This window comes from Carcharodon carcharias, chromosome 13, assembly GCF_017639515.1.
Source record: "Carcharodon carcharias isolate sCarCar2 chromosome 13, sCarCar2.pri, whole genome shotgun sequence".
Taxonomy (NCBI): Eukaryota; Metazoa; Chordata; class Chondrichthyes; order Lamniformes; family Lamnidae; genus Carcharodon; species Carcharodon carcharias.
Window position 1 is genome coordinate 122,777,040 of NC_054479.1, and position 18,822 is coordinate 122,795,861.

Consider the following 18,822-nt stretch of genomic DNA (forward strand, 5'->3'; position numbering starts at 1 on the left):
GTGTTGGGACTTGCTTCTTACCATGGACAACCTATCCTTTGCTTTACACTGCCAAAATAAAAGATAGCAGCAGCGGGTCAGGAAGGTAACACTCCACCATCCCCTCAGCACAACTATAAAGGTACAAAGACAGAAGCTTTGATGAGTTAGCGCAGAGTTATCAAAATGTACCAGCCTTTGCACTCAGCATGCATCAATAGGTAAACAGGCAACATGTGCAGTGATGTACTTTGGAGAGTTAAGAGACCATGAATGCAGTATTAAACCTTGGATGTTGCTGCAATGCTTTCAGAATGCTCTTACCATTGTTGATGGTTTCCAAGACCCTCATCAAGGATAGCTTGAGGCATGGCTTGAAAAGGCAGTCCCCTCCAATCTCTTCACATTCAACTCATCCACTGGTAATTAAAGTGCTTTCTGCCCCTGTCCAATAATCACTGTTGTTAAGATTCCACCACAATCAGTGTCTATCAGTCAACTTAACGGGGAAACAGAGTCAGGAGATTCTTGCGCTCAAATGATAGTTTATCCAGTGATGCCTGGAGCCCTCAGCAATTCCCAGCTCACCTCCAACACCAGTTCAGCCCTGAACGATGGGAGAAGAGGTCGATTGGGTCAACAAATCAAATGGACTGTGCTCAAACAGAAGACACATGCAACAACCTTCCCTGAAACCAACCCTCCAATGTCTCCCAGAGCCAGGACAGCACAACGTCACAGAAAAATTCGATCTCCACTGTTCCATAAACCCTCCCAGGGCAGATAGAGTACAGGTTACATACAGAGTAAACATCCCTCCACACTGTCCCCATAAGGACACCCGCCGGGTAGAAGCAGCACACTGCTGAGGGACACTCATATTTAACCAGTGTTGGATGCTGGACACTGTGGCAACCTAGAGATGGGGAAGGGGTTGAGAGTGAGGTGGAGATGGAAGCTATCAGCCTCTGCATTGAAATGGATGCTATGACTTCAGTCAATAAGGGGCAGCAAGTATATCACAGAAGGTGTTCAGGAAAGCAGAGCTAGTGGTGCAGGACAGCAAAGAGAATCCTTTGGAGGTGATGCTCTAGCTATGACTGGAGAGACAAGAGTAGAACTAGGGGGGTGTCATCACAAGCAGATGCAAAGGTGTCATGACGAGGGTGGTGAGGCCGAGTATGAGGTTGAAATGGATGAAAAGGGATACCATTATCATTGTTGCTGTCCAGGGGCCATGAAGCCAATGTATTCATTGTACACGTATAGCTTGGTGCTGTCATATACACAGGACGAAAACAGCTCAGCTCTTTCATTCATCACCTACATTGCAGAGAAAGAGTTACAGATGAATGTGCTTAGGGACAAAGGAGCAAAAGTAGACCACTCAGCCTATCGAGCCTATTCTACCATTCAATATGATCATGGCTGTTCATCCACTTCAGTGCCTTTCCCCCCATACTATCCTCATAGAGATTTAGGAATCTGTCAATCTCAAATTTAAACACACTCAATGACACAGCTTCCACAGCTCTCTGGGGTAGACAATTCCAAAGATTCACAACCCTCTGAGTAACAAACGTTTTCCTCATTTTGGTGCTTATTGGTTTCCCCCTTATTCTGAAATTGTCCTCTGATTCTCGACTCCCCAACCTGGGGAAATATTGTACCTGTGTTTATGCTATCTATCCCTTAATTCTCATTATTCACAACTCTAGAGAATACAGGTTCAGTTTCCTCAATCTCTCTTCATAGGACAATCCTGCCATCCCGGGAACAAGTCTGGCGATCATTGTTGCACTCCCTCTGTGACATTAATATATTTCCTAAGGTAAGGGGATCCAAACTACAGACAGTCCTGCAGGTGCAGTCTAACCAAGGTTCTATACAATTGAAGTAAGACCTGGTTACTCCTGTGCTGAAATCCTCTTGCGATAAGTGCAAACATACCATTAGCCCTCATAACTGCTTGCTGTACCTGCACGATAGCCTTCAATGGCTTACAGATGAGGGCACCCAAGTTATCTTGCAAATCTACACTTCCTAATCTCTTACCATTTAAGATATATTCTGCACATCTGTTCCTCCTACCAAAGCAGGTAGCGTCACATTTTTCCACATTATAGTGAATCTGCCATGTTCTTGCACAATCACTAAGTCTGTCCAAATCCTCTTTAAGCCACTTTGCATCTTCCTCAAAACACATTCCCACCTAGCTTTGTGTCATCTGCAACTTTGCAAATATTACGTTTGGTCCCCACATCCAAACCATTGATATATATTGTGAACAGCTGGGCCCAAGTATTGATCCGTGTGGTACCCCACTAGCCATAGCCTGCCAACGCGAGAATGACACGTTTATTCCTACTTTGTTTTCTGCCTGTTAGCCAATCCTTAATCTATGCCAGTATATTACCTCCTAGCCCATGTGCTTTTATTTTGTTAATCAACCTCCTGTGGGAGGGTTTTCTCAAAAGCCTTCTGAAAATCCAAGCACACTAGGTCCACTGACTGTCCTTTATCAATTTTGTTAGTAACATCCTCAAACAACTCCAATAGTTTCAAACATGATTTCCCATTCATAAATCCACATTGACTCTTTCCAATCAGAACATTATTATCCAAGTCAAAGACAGAAATACCTGGAAAAACTCAGCAGGTCTGGCAGCATCGGCGGAGAAGAACAAAATTGACGTCTCGAGTCCTCATGACCCTTCAACAGAACTGAATTATTATCCAAGTGTCCATTTATCACATCCTTTACAATAGATTATAACATTTTCCCAAATACTGATGTAAGGTTACATGGTCTGTAGCTCCTCGCTTTCTCTCCCTCATTAAAAAGTGGGTTGGCATTCGTCACCTTCCAATCTGCAGGAACCATTCCAGAATCTATAGAATTTTGGAAGATGATCATCAATTCAAACACTTTCTCCATAGTTACCTCTTTCAACACTGGCATGTAGAATATCAGGTCCCAGGGACTTAACAGCATTCAGGCCCATTAATTTCTGCAATGCAACTTTCTTACTAATACTAATTTCATTCAATTCCTCATTCTCCCTAACCCCTCGGATCTCTAATTCTGGGAGGTTTCTTGTATCTTCCTCAGTGAAAACAGACACAAAGTAATTGTTCAGTTTCTCTGCCATTTCTCTATTCCTGTAATAAATTCTCCTGACTCTGCCTGTAATGGACTCATATTTGTCTTAGTCAAACATTTCCTTTTTATTTGCTTATAAAAGCTTTTGCTGTCTATCTTTATGTTTTTTGCTGGTTTATATTCATATTCTATTCTCCCTTTCTTGATCAGTTTCTTACTCCTCCTTTGCTGTATTCTAAAACCCTCCCAATTATTAGGTTTATTACTATTTCTGGCAACTTAAGAGGCCTTTTATTTTCATCTCATACAATCTTTAACTTCCTTTGTTAACCACAGTTGACTGATGTTTCTTGGGTTTTTGTGCCTTTAAGGAATGTATAGTTGCAGTAAACTATGTAATAATTCTTTAAAGACTATCCGCTGCCTGTGTACCATCATACTTTTTAATGTATTTTCCCAATCCATATCAGCCAAATTATCTCTCACACCTTCATAATTTCCTTTGTTCAAATTTAACACCTTGGCTTCAGATTGAACTTGCGCATCGCAACCCAAGCCTTGTTAGTCATGCCACTGTCCATCCTGTGGCCAGAGCAGGGGTTGAGGACATCCCAGCGGGACTCCACATCATCCAAAAGGCATTCCAGTGACTGATCCTGGGGGCTGCAGTCTATTTATCTTTTATAGACATCTTCCCTGCAGCAGTGGCGGGCTGGAAGCACTGAGATATGGGCATATGGCAAGACTGTAAATATGGCGCCTGGCGTGATGAAGCGGCAAAGTGATGGGGGCGGGAGAATAAGAGACAGCCCGCCATTGAAACGGCATGTTTCCCGGGAAAGCAGAAATAATGTGGCCGGTTTGGGACAATACGGCGTTTTACACGCCTGCTACCGCACCTAGTGCAAATCTGGGACAATTCTGCCCTTTTTCACAAATTTTCTGTTCTACCATGTTTTCATTTTCATTTAAATCTGTTGTTTTTGACATAGACCAAGTTTGTGCGCATATCAGGTCACACTGAGATACATTCATGTGGGAATAGGGCCTCCTTGGTTACACGAAGCTCCACTTAACACAAATTTGTGGGCAGATCCCCTGAGATTCAATTCATAGAATTTTACTGTAACCCCAGCTGATCTAGTCTCTTCACATAGCCAAAGTCCTGTTCTAATAAATCTGCTCTGCATTCTCTTCATGACCTTGACATCCTTCCCAACACGTAGCCTAGAATTGGACACAATACTCCAGCTGAGGCCTAACCAAGGAACTGTAAACATTTAATATTATTACTTGCATTTGGGCTCTCTCTCCTTCTCAGAGGCCACTTTAACAATCATCATTTTGCCCTGCCACTTTCAAAGATTTGTAGATGAGAAAGATTTCTGTATCTGTTCCTCTCTCCCTTTATAATTGCACCATTTCATTTATATTGACACTTATTCTTTCTCCCAAAGTGCATCACTTCACATTTCCCTGCATTAAATATCTGCCATGTATCTGCCCAGTTCACCTTGAAATTTGCTCTCATCCTCCTCAACGTTTACTCCATTTCCGAGTTTTGTGTTATCCACAAACTTTGAAATCACAAGACCAGGTCATTAAAACACATCAGAAAGAAAGGAATGGCACAAACACTGACCCCCTTCATTCTGAAAATCCACCCTTCATGACGACTTTCCGCTTTCTGCTTCTTAGTGGCAATATGAAATTTTAATCCCATGGACTTCACATTTGCAATGTCCAGCATAAGGTACTTTCTCAAAAGTGTTTTGGAATTCCATGTAGACAACATTAACTTGAACTAGCTTTAACAATAATCTCCAACACATCAAAAAACTGAATCGAGTGTGTCGGACACAATTTGCTTTCAACAGAACCATTACTGCCCCATTCAATTAAAGTGAACTGGGGAGACATTATTGACCAGGCAATCTGTTTTCCATCAAAAAGACATACCAAACCCTAGATATATCTTGTAGGCTTTTGAAAATTCCTGAACACTTATCGGAACAGTTGTATTGTTGGGTTTTTCACACTATCTGCCCTTGCAATGGCCTGACCGCAGATCCTTAAAATGGACCTTGTCCCCATAGATCAGAACAGCCGAATCCAGAGTCCAATCCTGTCACAATGAAACTTCCACAAAATGGCCAGACTTTTGTAGTCAGCAGTGAAGGGATGGTGCTCGGTATTCATCAAACCTACAACTGCAAACAGACATTACATGGAGCCAGATATTCCCACCATGAAGCAGGCCGGAACGGAGGCGGGTAGGACAATATCGAGGTGAACATCTTGCAGCCGGAAGTTCCAACTCCATTTCTGCGGTGCTCTTCATGTGGGTGAAACTTTGGGACTTGTGGGGGTGGCAGGCCTTCAGGAGAACACGTCGGATTCCTGATCAATTGGCATTGCCGGAATTCCGAAATGCAAAGCATTGAGGATTGCACCCATGTTGCCATCAGGGCATATCATCAATCAGAAAGGTTTATTTACAGGAAGACCTACCACTCCCTGAATGTCCAAGGTCTGCGACCACAGGAAAAGTTTCCTTCATGTGTGTGCACACTTTCCTGCTAGCTGCCATGACATTTTCATTCCCCACCAGTCAAGCCTTCACAGCTATTCTACCCCACTGCCCAAGTCCAAAGATTAATCGCAAAGGACAAGGGCTTTCCTTTCAGGAGCTGGTTTCTCACTCTACAAGTGACACAAACAGACACACACAGGCTTTATAGTGAGAGCTGTCTGAACTCCTATTCTGCAGTCCACTGTTTAAACCACCAAGTCATTGAAGCTCTTCTTCCAACTCCCTTCATGGTGAAATTCTTGGGAGAAATGCGACTTACCAAATGTATTCCTCATGGAGGACCCTATAGGATGGCCTGAAGCAACGAGCCTTCCTCGCAATCAATGCCCAACCATCAACTGCGTCAAAACTGATCATAGAAAACCATCAGCTGCCTCAGAACCAGACATTGTAGCTGTTACTTCCTTCTCCATTCATGCAAGATTAATGCACCCCCATCATGTGACTACTGAGCTCCTAATCAGACCCTGGAACATGGAATTGAACACTTCCTTCAAAGGAATTTCACAGGAAGCCTAGATAGTCACACTATTCCACCTGAGGCTTTGGCCTGGGTATCTGACATAGAGATTGATGTGACTTGTTTTCTTCTACAATCATGTAGCTGTAAGGTGTTTGAGATGCCAGAGGTTGTGAAAGTGCTGGTCTTTCTTTTATTAATCTGATTAACCAACAGCTTTTTCTACACTAAAGTGTGAAGAGATTGTGATGGAAGAATGTGGAAAGTTTTCAGCAGAACATATGAGAACTTTTATTTGGAGTTGACCGCTGCTGAGATGCCAATAGTCCTCCCCCTTACTGCACAAATAACAGCTCATTTTCATAAAATATTTCTGTGTAACTCATTTGCTTGTGATAGCAGAACAACCAGTTTGGAGATAATGATGAACAAAGATCAAATCCTGAACTATTTTGACTGCTATACATTTTTTGCTGAATACAAATAGATGCCAACTTCCTCGTTGATCGTACCTCTAGATCTGTTTAATGCTGCTCCCTTTTAACTTGGAAAAGCTTCTCAAGGGAGAATCCAAGGCACATTGCCAACTGATCTTCATAAACACAAAAGCTGCAAGTCTTCTGTTTCACTGCGAGATGTGACCATCTCATGAAGCTGCCTGTGTTTGAATCACAGGGGTCTTGTTTAACCTCTGTCCCCACCAAATGCCAATAATACAGGTGGACACAGGTATTTAAGTTGGTGACAGTAATTTGTGCCACACTCTGGATTGATTCCAATCAACCCCCACCACACCAACACACCACCACCAACACCCCTGGCCCCCCACGGTTTTAACTCACCTGAAATTAGGCATTGCATGGCCACCCGTCCCACAGAAACAGGCGCCGAGTGTAAACAACATCATTGGTCCCCAGTAATATAATCAAACCATGCTGCCATTATCATCCCGGGCCCACAGTTGCAAATACTCCAGCTAAAGCTGAGAGCATTGAGGATCCTGGGCACTGGAGACACAGTAAATGTTAGTTTTAAACTTTTATAGACTCCTTGTTGGCCAGGAGGAGCAGAAATATATGCAAGGATAATGGAATGGGACCAATTTTATTGTTCTTTTCAAGAGCTGGCACAAAAACAATGAACCAAATGGTATCCTTCTGCACTCCATCATTCTATGATATTATGATTTTCTTATCTTGTAAAAACATTGCATTCAGTTCTGCGCAATGCACATCTGGAAGAATATATTGGCTTTGATAAGGGTACAGCACAGATGCAGCAAAATGATACCAGGGATAGAAGGATTACATTACAAAGCTAATTTGGCTTCCATTGAATAGAAGGTTAAAGGTTGAACTAGCTGAGGTATTTGAGATGAATAAAAGAAATGATAGGGTGGATAGAGAAACTATTTTCTCCAGTGGGGAAAGTCCAGTAGAAGGGAGCAAACCTTAAACTTACATCTAGGCCATTCAAGGGTCATTCAGAAAGCACTCTGTCACACAAATGGGAATGCAAATCTGGAACTCTCTCCCTCAAAAAACTGCTGAAGCTGGAGGTGAATGGAAAACTACAAGGTAAATATTGATAGATTTTTGTTTGGCAAGAATATTAAGTGATATGAAACTAAATTGGTTAGGCAGTGGTTAATATATTTTCTTTTGTCAAGGGCTACTCTTTGATTTTCACGTGCTATTTTTTGGTTTTTACGGGATCCATTTTCATTTTCACCATTTCCTATACTAGGTGATGCAGTCATATATAAACACTACCTGCGTTACTGGTATTGATTTGTCTCCCATATTCCATTTCCAAAATGAAAATTCTAACGACTTGGCACCAAGTAACTTATCGGGAATGATTCTCACATTTCCAGCCTCTCTCAAAAATTAATTGTAAGCAATTAGCACTCTCCAGCATTCTTTGGTTTTGTTCTGCCACTTTCAAGATTCATTCCTCTCAATACTTCTGTGTAAAGTGGGTACTGGCAAACACGTCAGGATACTGACTTCCAAAGGTCTGATTATGCAGTCAAGGGAATTACACAAATTAATTCTGCAGCACTAAGCTAAGTATCTGATAGTGAATGGTTTCACTCACATATACATCACATTTTCGGTGATTTTTTTCCAAGCTAATGCTTATATGATCATCCAGATATTTAAGAGGCACAGATTAGAAACCCTTAGCATAGGAGCCCCTTAGTTATGTTAAATACACATAACACTTTACAAAGTTGGTTAACTCATTAACTATACCTGCCAGTGCCATATATTTTTTTACAATGGACATTGAAAGCCTGGACACAAATATAGATTCTGACAGAGATAGGCTAGCTCTATCTCTCTGAAATACCTTTCATGAATTTTCTCAGTCTGACAGACCAGATGAACTTTGAATCCAGTTATTGCACTTAAGTTTAATTTGAAAAAATAATATTGAATTTAAGCATCAATTTTATCTCCAAATCAAAGGCACTGCTGATACAAATATGTACAGGACAGAGTGGGAAGAGAATGTCTTAAAAACTGTACAACTCTCAGGCACATCCTTTGACCTGCCCCTGGACCATGACTCCACCACCGGACATCAAGCCATTGTTTCCAGGACTGTCACAGACCTCATTTTCCCTCCACAGCTTCCAATCTCATTGTCTCCAAACTCCAGACAGCCCGCTTCTACCTCCTCCCCAAAATATACAAACAGGACTGTCCCAGTAGACCGATCACGTCAGCCTTTTCCTGACCCATGGAAGTCATTTCTTCCTAACTTGACTCTGCTCTATCTCCCCTTGTCCAGTCTCTTCCCACCCACACCAACGATGCGTCTGATGCCCTTCATCTTCTCAACAATTTCCAGTTCCCTGGCCCTAACTGCCTCCTCTTCACCAATCCTTCTACACCTCCATCCCCCCCCGGTTGATCTGAAGGCTCTCTGCTTCTTCCTTGAACAGAGGCCCAAACAATCCCCATCCACCACCACTCTCCTCTGTCTGGCTGAACTTGTTCTCTCACTCAACAATTATAGCTATGGGTACCCGCATGGACCCCAGTTATGCCTATTTCCTTATGGGGTATGTGGAATATTTCTTGTTCCAGTCCTACTCAGGCCCTCTCCCACAACTCTTTTCTCGGTACATTTGATGACTGTTTCAGTGCTGCTTCATGGTCTTGTCTGCACCTGGAAAAATTTTTCAATTTTGCTTCCAATTTCAACCTCTCCATCGCCTTCACATGGTCCGTATCCGATACTTCCCTACCTTGACCTCTCTGCCTCAATTTCTGATAACAGATTGTACATCAATATTCATTAGAAGCCCACCTACTCACACAGCTACCTCGACTACAGCTCCTCACATCCTGACCAATCAGCAGCAGGCATCGGGTTAAAACAGCCTTTGATTGGAAGAGCAGCTCCTCACAGATTCTGTCCCACCCACAAACAAAGGTGACTTTTCTCTCATTGGTCATCTTGTGATTGAATTTTTTCAGGGTATTGGGGAGTGGGGGGTATTCAAGGGTAAATTCACTCACCCTCCCCGTTTATTTTGAACTCTGCGGGTAGCTGGGGTTAAAATTTCAATCAACCACTATCCAATTGAATGGCAGAACAGACTCGAAGGGCTGAAGGAGGTGAAGTGAAAAAATCTTGTGTAAATCAGTTGATGTTAGTCTGACAGGTAATGATCCATCTTAGTCTGATACTTGTCAGTGGGAAACAAGATCTTCGTCAAAGCAAACTCTACCAGTGGAGAGCAGCTCAAACCAGCTCAGAACCTGTACATTCGACTCTCCACAAACTTCCCTCAAAACTTCCCAGATGCTCCCTCGATGGACATAGATCAAAAAGAATCTAAAGATATTTACAATAGAAAGGGTCATTAATAAATTAATCAAACTTTAAAAAGATAAAATGCCTGGTCTGGATGGATTGTATCGTTGGAGATTGAAAGGGGTGAGGGACGTGATAGCAGAAGCAATATTACATGTGTCATTTCAGAAAACAGAATACCACCAGAGGACTGGAAATGTGGTACAGAAGTTGGAGGTGATAAACTGTTCAAGGACTTCTGAGAGAAAAGTGAGGTTGGGAATTGGGTGATAGTTTTCAAGGATGGGGGGCTCAACGGCTGTTTTTATGACGATGGGGGTGATAATGGCAGATTTAAAGGAGGGACGAACAACACCCAGAGAGAGAACCCTCAAGAACCCTTAATTGTATTTGTTGTACAAATAACAGTACAAATATTTCTGTGTAACTCGTTTTCTTGTAATAAAGGAGCAGCCAGTATGAACATAATGCTATCCAATGAATTACCAAAACCCGGCAGTCTTTAAGAAATATTATGAGTTCTGCACATTTTCTGCTGAATACCGATATGTAACAATCTCTTCACATTCAATTCATCCACCAGTAATTTTTTTAAAAATTCATTCACGGGATGTGGGCTTCGCTGGTTGGGCCAGCATTTATTGCCCATCCCTAAATGTCCTTCAGAAGGTGGTGGTGAGCTGCCTTCTTGAACGGCTGCAGTCCATGTGGTGTAGGTACACCCACAGTGCTGTTAGGAAGGGAAGTCCAGGATTTTTACCCAGCAACAGTGTAGGAATGGTGACATATTTCCAAGTCAGGATGGTGAGTGACTTGGAGGGGAATTTCCAGGTGGTGGGTGTTCCCATCTATCTGCTGCCCTTATCCTTCTAGTTGGCAGTGGTTGTGGGTTTGAAAGGCACTGTCTAAGGAGCCTTGGTGAATTCCTGCAGTGCATCTTGTAGATGGTACACACTGCTGCTACTGTACATCGGTGATGGAGGGAGTGAATGTTTGTGGATGTGGTGCCAATCAAGCGGACGGCTTTGTCCTGGACGGTGTCCAGCTTCTTCGGTGTTGTAGGAGCAGCACTCATCCAGGCAAGTGGGGAGTATTCCATCACATTCCTGACTTGTGTCTTGTAGATGGTGGACAGGCTTTGGGGTGTCAGGAGGTGAGTTACTCGTCACACGATTCCTAGCCTCTGACCTGCTCTTGTAGCCACAGTATTTATATGGCTAGTCCAGTTCAGTTTCTGGTCAATGGTAACCCCCAGGGTGTTGATAGTAGGGGATTTAGTGATGGCAGTGCCACTGAACATCAAGCAGCAATGGTTTGATTCTCTCTTGTTGGAAATGGTCACTGCCTGACACTTGTGTGACGTGAATGTTACTTGCCACTTGCCAGCCCAAGCCTGCATATTGTCCAGGTCTTGCTGCATTTGGACATGGGGAAAATTTTCCCCCGTTGGGGGAAAGTGCAGGAGTGTGCGCAGGCAGATACACCTCCGATTAGTGCCATTTTACATGGGTGGGCCAATTCAGGCCTGCCCAGCGTGACATCTGCCAGGAAGCGCTATATATGCGAAAGAGCGCTCAGTTCTCCCTGAGGCTAAGCGCTTCCTCAGGGAGATAAGATCCGATTTAAAACTTTTATTCAACATTTTTAAAAAATCTCCCTGCCATGTCCCCTCATGTGACACTGTCACATGATTTGGGACATGTCCATATATTTTATGGAAACCTTTCTTAAAGTTTTACATACCCTCGTGAAACCTGATCCAGCCCATGGATGAGATGAGGGTTGATGCTTTTTCTGGAGCCCACCAGGGCTCCCGGCCTGCCTGACAACCTTAAGGTTGGATGGACAGGTCCATTAACGACCTTAATTAGTTTTCAAGTAGCCTCAATAGGCCATTGACAGGTTGGCGGGCGCACAGCTGACTTGGCTGCACCCCCGCCTACCTGAAAATGGAAATGATGCAGGGTTAGGTCGGGAGCTCCACCCAACATCATCCCGCTTCATTTTATGTGTCGGTGAGTGGGCCCTGCCCCCTCTCGCTGATCAGAAGTTCCTGCCCATGGGCTACTTCAGTATTTGAGGAGTCCCGAATGGAGCTGAACATTGTGCATTCATCAGCGAACTTCCCCACTGCTGACTTTATGATGGAAGGAAGGTCATTGGTGAAGCAGCTGAAGATTGTTGGGCTGTAGAAACGACCCTGAGGAACTCCTGCAACGCCATGAGATTCTTGTGCTCAAATGATAATTTACCCAGTGATGGCTGGAGCCCTCAGCAATTCCCAGCTCACCTCCAACACCAGTTCAGCTCTGAATGATGGGAGAAGAGACTGATCAGGTCAACAAATCAAATGGACTGTGCTCAAATGTGCAACAACCTTCCCCAAAACCAGCCCTCCAAAGTCACCCAGAGCCAGGACAGCACAGTGTCACAGAAAAGCTCGATCTCCACTGTCCCATAAACCCTCCCAGGGCAGGTAGAGCACGGGTTACATACAGAGTAAACATCCCTCCACACTGTCCCCATAAGACACCCCCGGGCAGAAGCAACAATCTGCTGAGGGACACTCATATTCGGCCAGTGTTGGATGCTGGACACTGTGGCAACCTAGAGGAGAAGAGGTTGGGAGTGAGGTGGAGATGGAAGCTATCAGCTTACACATTGAAATGGATGTGATGACTTCAGTCAATGAGGGGCAGCAAGTATATCAGAAATGCAGGGTTCAGGAAAGCAGAGCTAGTGGTGCAGGACAGCAAAGAGAATCATTTGGAGGCGATGCTCCGGCTATGACTGGAGAGACAAGAATAGAACTTACGGGGTGCCATCACATGAAGATACAAAGGTGTCATGACAAGGGTGGTGAGGTCGAGAATGAGGTTGAAATGGATGGAAAGGGATACTCTTATCATTGTTGCTGTCCAGGGGCCATGAAGCCAATGTATTCATTGCACACGAATAGCTTGGTGCTGTCGTATACACAGAATGAAAGCAGCTCAGCTCTTTCATTCATCACATACATTGGAGAGAAAGATTTACAGATGATTGTGTTTAGGAACAAAGGAGCAGTAGGCCATTCAGCCCGTCAAACCTATTCCACCATTCAATATGAAATGGCAGTTCATCCACTTCAATGCCTTTCCCCCATACTATCCTCATAGAGATTTAGAAATCTGTCAATCTCGAAGTTAAACTCACTCAATGACTGAGTTTCCACAGCCCTCTGGGGTAGAGAATTCCAAAGATTCACAATCCTCTAAGTAACAAAAGTTCTCCTCATCTTGGTCCTAAGTGGTTTCCTCTTATTTTGAAATTGTCCTCTGGTTCTAGACTCCCCAGCCAGGGGATACATCGTACCTGTGTCTACGCTGTGTATCCCTTTCAGTATTTTGTAGGTTTTAATGAGACCACCTCTCATTCTTCACAACTCTAGAATGCAGGCCCAGTTTCCCCAATCTCTCTTTACAGCACAGTGCTGCCATCCCGGGAACAAGCCTGGTGAGCATTTGTTGCACTCCCTTGATGACAATAATATCTTTCCTAAGGTAAGGGGACCAAAACTGCAGACGGTCCTGAAGGTGCAGTCTAACAAAGGTTCTATCCATTGAAGCAAGACCCGGATACTCCTGCACTGAAATCCTCTTGCAATAAATGCTAACGTACAATTAGTCTTCCTAATTGCTAGCTGTACCTGCAGGTTAGCCTCCATGACTTACCGACGAGGACACACAAGTCCATTTCTACATCTACACTTTCTAATCTCTTAACATTTAAGAAATAAAATGCACATCTGTTCTTACTACCAAAGTAGATAACCTCACATTTTTCCACATTATATTCCATCTGCCATGTTCTTGCCCATTCACTAAGTCTGTTCAAATCCACTTTAAGCCACTTTGCATCTTCCTCAAAACACAGTCCCATCTAGCTTTGTGTCATCCGCAAATTTGCAAATATTACTCTTGGTCCCCAAATGCAAATCATTGATATATATTGTGAACAGCTGGGACCCAAGTATTGATCCTTGTGTTCCTCCACTAATCATAAACTGCCAACGTGAGAATGACCCGTTTATTCCGACTCTGTTTTTTGCCTGTTAGCCAATACTTAGTCTAAGCCAGTATATTACCTACTAGCCCATGTGCTTTAATTTTGCTAATCAACCTCCTGTGGGAGGGCTTTCTCAAAAGCCTTCTGAAAATCCAAGCACATCATTGGTAACATCCTCAAAAATCTCATAAAAATACAAACATGATTTGCCATTCATAATTCCACGTTCAATATACGCAATGAGTACATTATTATCCAAGTGTTCATTTATCACATCCTTTCTAATAGATACTAACATTTTCCCTACTACTGATGTAAGGTTAACAGGTCTGTAGCTCCTCCATTCTTAAAAAGTGGGGTGGCATCTACCACCATCCAATCAGCAGGAACTGTTCCAGAACCTATAGAATTTTGGAAGACGATCACCAATTCATCCACTATCTCCATAGCTACCTCTTTCAAAACTGGGATGTGGAATATCAGGTCCCAAGGATTTAGCAACATTAGTTTCTTTAATTCAAATTTTTGACTAGTACGAATTTCATTCAACTTTTCATTCTCCCTGGCCCATCGGATCTCTAATTCTGGGAGATTTCTTGCATCACCTCAATGAAAACAGACACAGAGTAATCATTTAGATTTTCTGCCATTTCTCTAATGTTCTGATGCCATCCCTTATTATCAGCGCAACACCACCTCTTTTTTCCTTTTTACCCGTATTTGCTAAATGTCAAAAAGCCTTAAATATTCAGTTCCCAGCCTTGGTCGCCCAGCAGCCATGTTTCTGTAATGGCAATTAGATTATACCCATTTCCCCCTATTTGTGCCTTTAAATCATCTACCTTGTTGCGAATGTTTCGTGCATTCAGGCAGAGTGCCCTTAACTTTGTCTTTGACATTATTCCACATTCTGAGCTATTAGTTGATGCTCAGCTTCATCTCACCTGCCTTGTAATTTCACTTGCCACGTTTCTACTTCCCATTACCAGCTTTACTTCTTTCCAATTTGAGCTACCCCTCAGGTTCCCATCCTCCTGACAAGCTAGTTTAAACCCTCCCCAAAAGCAGGAGCAAACCTGCCAGTGAGGATATTAATCCCAGTCCTGTTAGGGTGTACCCATCCATTTTGTACAGGTCCCACCTCACCCAGAACTGATCACCTCAGATATCTGAGGTCCTCCCTCATAAACCAATTCTCCAGCCATGTGCCCAATCAATCAATCCTCTTATTCCTATGCTCACTAGCACTTGGGCATTGGGAGTAATCCTGTGATTATGGCTCTTGAGGTCCTGCTTTTAAAATTCCTTCCCAACTCCCTAAAATCCGCTTCCAGGACCTCACCCCTATTCCTATCTTTGTTGTTTGTTCCTATGTGGACCACAACCACTGGCTGTTCACCCTTCCCTAGAGGATATCCTGCAGCCACTCTGTGACATCCTTGACCCTGGCACCAAGGAGGCAACACACCATCCTTGAGTCACATTAACTGCTACAGAAACACCTGACTTATCTACTGACTATGGAATCCCCTATCATTATTGCTCCTCCACTCTTAACCCTCCCCAACAGTTCAGCTGAGACACTCTTGGTTTCAAAGACTTGGCTCCGGCTGCACTCCCATGAGGAACTTTCACCCTCAACCGTATCCAAAATGGAAAATGGATTAGCAAACTAGATAGACCCAGGGGACTCCTGCACTACCTGCCTGATTCTCTAAGACTACCCACGCAATCACCCATTCTCTCTTTGTTTGTACACACCTAGCCTGCAATGTGATCACCTCCCTAAACCTGCTATCCACATAGTTCTCTGCCTCACAGACGCATTGACGCCAGCTGCTGCTCAAATTGCAAAACCCAGAGCTCAAGCTTCTGCAGCTGGTGACACTTCCTGCAGGTGTGTTCCTCTAGGACATTTCCATACTTCCCACATACTTGCAGAAATTTTGGGACTTGTGGAGATGGCAGGCCTTTAGGAGAACACATCGGATTCCTGATCAGTTGGGTATTGCAGGAATTCCCCAAATGCAAAGCATCATTGACTGCACCCATGTTGCCATCAGAGTACATGATCAATTGGAAATGTATATTTACAGGAAGACCTGCCACTCCTGAACGTCCAGGGTCTGCAACCACAAGAAGAGTTTCCTTCATGTGTGTGCACACTTTCCTGCTAGCTGCTATGTCATTTTCATTCCCCACCAGTCAAGCCTTCACAGCTATTCTACCCCACTGCCCAAGTCCATGGTTTAATCGCAGTTGATGGTTGGGCACTGATTGCGAGGAAGGCTCGATCCTTCAGGCTTTCCTTCCAGGAGCTGCTTTCTCACTCCATGAACGACACAAACAGACACACAGAGGCTTGACAGTGAGAGCTGTCTGCTCAGCGGAACTCCTATTCTGCAGTCCACTGTTGAAATCACCAAGTCATTGACGCTCTTCTTCCATTTCCCTTCATGGGGAAATTCTTGGGAGAACTGCAACTTACCAAATGAATTCCTTAAGGAGCATCCCACAGGATAGCCTGAAGCAACGAACCTTCCTCGCAACCTATGCCCAACCATCAACTGTCTCAGGTCCGATGGTGGCAGATGCTATCATCTTCTCCATTCATGGAAGATTAAAGCACCCCCATCATGTGACTGCTGAGCTCGTAATCAGACCCTGGAACACAGCATTGAAAACTTCCTTCAAAGGAATTTCACAGGGAGCCTAGATAGTTACAATATTCCACCAGAGGCTTTGGTCTGGGTATCTGTCATGACGATTGATATGATTTGATTTTGCTCCAATCTTATAGCTGTAGAGTGTTTGGGATACCGGAGGTTGTGAAAGTGCTGGTCTTTCTTTTATTAATCTGATCAGCCAACAGCTTATTCTTCACTAAAGTGTGAAGAGATCATGATGGGAGAATGTGGAAAGTTTTAAGCAAGACTTTTGGGAATTTGAGTGAACAGGTTTTTATTTGGAGTTGACTGCAGCTGAGATGCCAGTGGACCTATAATTTTTGTAAAAATAACAGCTCATTCTCATAAAATATTTCTGTGCAACTCAGTTCCTTGTAAGAATAGAAGAACCAGTATGGAGATAAAGAAGAACAATGATCAAGTCCTGATAGTCTTTAAATAAATATTTTGATTGCAGTACATTTTCTGCTGAATACAAATATGTGACAACACCCTTGTTGATCGTTTCGCTAGATCTGTTTAATGCTGCTCCCTTTTAACTTGCAAAGTTTTCTCAGGGGATATTTAAGGTGGTGACAGTACTTTGTGCCACACTTGATTGATTCCAACCCCCATAACACCACCACCACCACCACCACCCACCCCCAGCCCCATGGCTATTACACACCTGAAATTAGGCAGTGCATGGCCACCCATTTCACAGAAACAGGGGCCTAGTGTAAACAACATCATTGGTCCCCAGTAATGTAATCGGAACTTGCTGCCATTATCAACACGGGCCCATAATTGCAAATACTCCAGCTAAAGCTGAGAGCAGTGAGGATCCTGGGAACTGGAGACCCAGTAAATGTTAGTTTTAAACTTTCATAAACTCCTTTTTGGCCAGGTGGAGCAGAAAAATATACAACGATATGGGGGACAGGTCCAATTTTGTTGTTCTTTTGAAAGGCTGGCACAAACATACTGAACCAAATGGCCTCCTTCTGCACTCTATCATTCTATGATATTATGCTTCTATAATCCTGTAAAAACACTGCATTCAGTTCTGGGCAATGCGCATCTGTTAGAGTATATTGGCCTTGATAAGGGTAAAGCATAGATTCAGCAAAATGATGCCAGGGCTAAATGGATTAAATTATGAAGTTAATTTGGCTTTTATTCCATTGAATAGAAAGTTAATGGTTGAAATAGTTGAGGTATTTGAGATGAATAAAAGAAATGATCAGTTGGATAGAGAAACTATTTTCTCCGGTGAGAGAAGTCCAGTACAAGGGGGCAAAGCATAAAATTACATCTCGGCCATTCAAGGGCGAGTCCGAAGGTATTCTGTCACACAAATGGGAATGGAAATCTGAACTCTCTCCCTTAAAAAACTGCTGAGGCTGGAGCTGAACAGAAAATTACAAGGTGAATATTGATAGATATTTGTTAGACAAGCATATTGAGGGATATGCAACCATATTGGGTAGGCGGTGGTCAAAATTATTTTGTTGAGGGCTCTTGAGACTTTCTCGAGGGCTATTTTTTGATTTTTGGAGGCCGATTTGCTCGTCTGCCAGGTAACGTCGGACGGGCCATGAAAAATCGTGGACAATTGCACCGTTAATGGGCTTAATTGCCGTTTAATTATCAGTGGGCATGTGCAAAGGTCAGAAACTGCCACACTTTTGATTCACCCTCACCCCTCCAGACATGGGAATTTCCTAGAATGCGGGACTTCGGTTATTTAAAGATAATAGAGAAGCTGGAATTGTTTTGCTGAGAGCAGTGTGGGCTAAGGTGAGATTTAGTTGAGATAAAGGAGCAGCCAACATGAACACAATGTTATCCTATGTGTCACCAAAACCTGATATTCTTTAGAAGAGTAACATTTTGAATGCTCTTTGTTTTCTGCCAAATACAAATACGTGGCAACTTCAGCATCCATTGTTTTACTAGTTCTGTTTACGTCCCCTCCCTTTTAACTTGGAATAGCTTCTCAAGGGAGAATCCGGGGCACATTGCCAGCTGAGCTTCATAAACACATAGGCTGCAGGTCCCCTCTTTCACTGGGTGATGTGGCTGTCTCATGAAGCTCATATGTTTGAAATACAGAGGGGATTGTTTCAGCTCTGTCTCCACC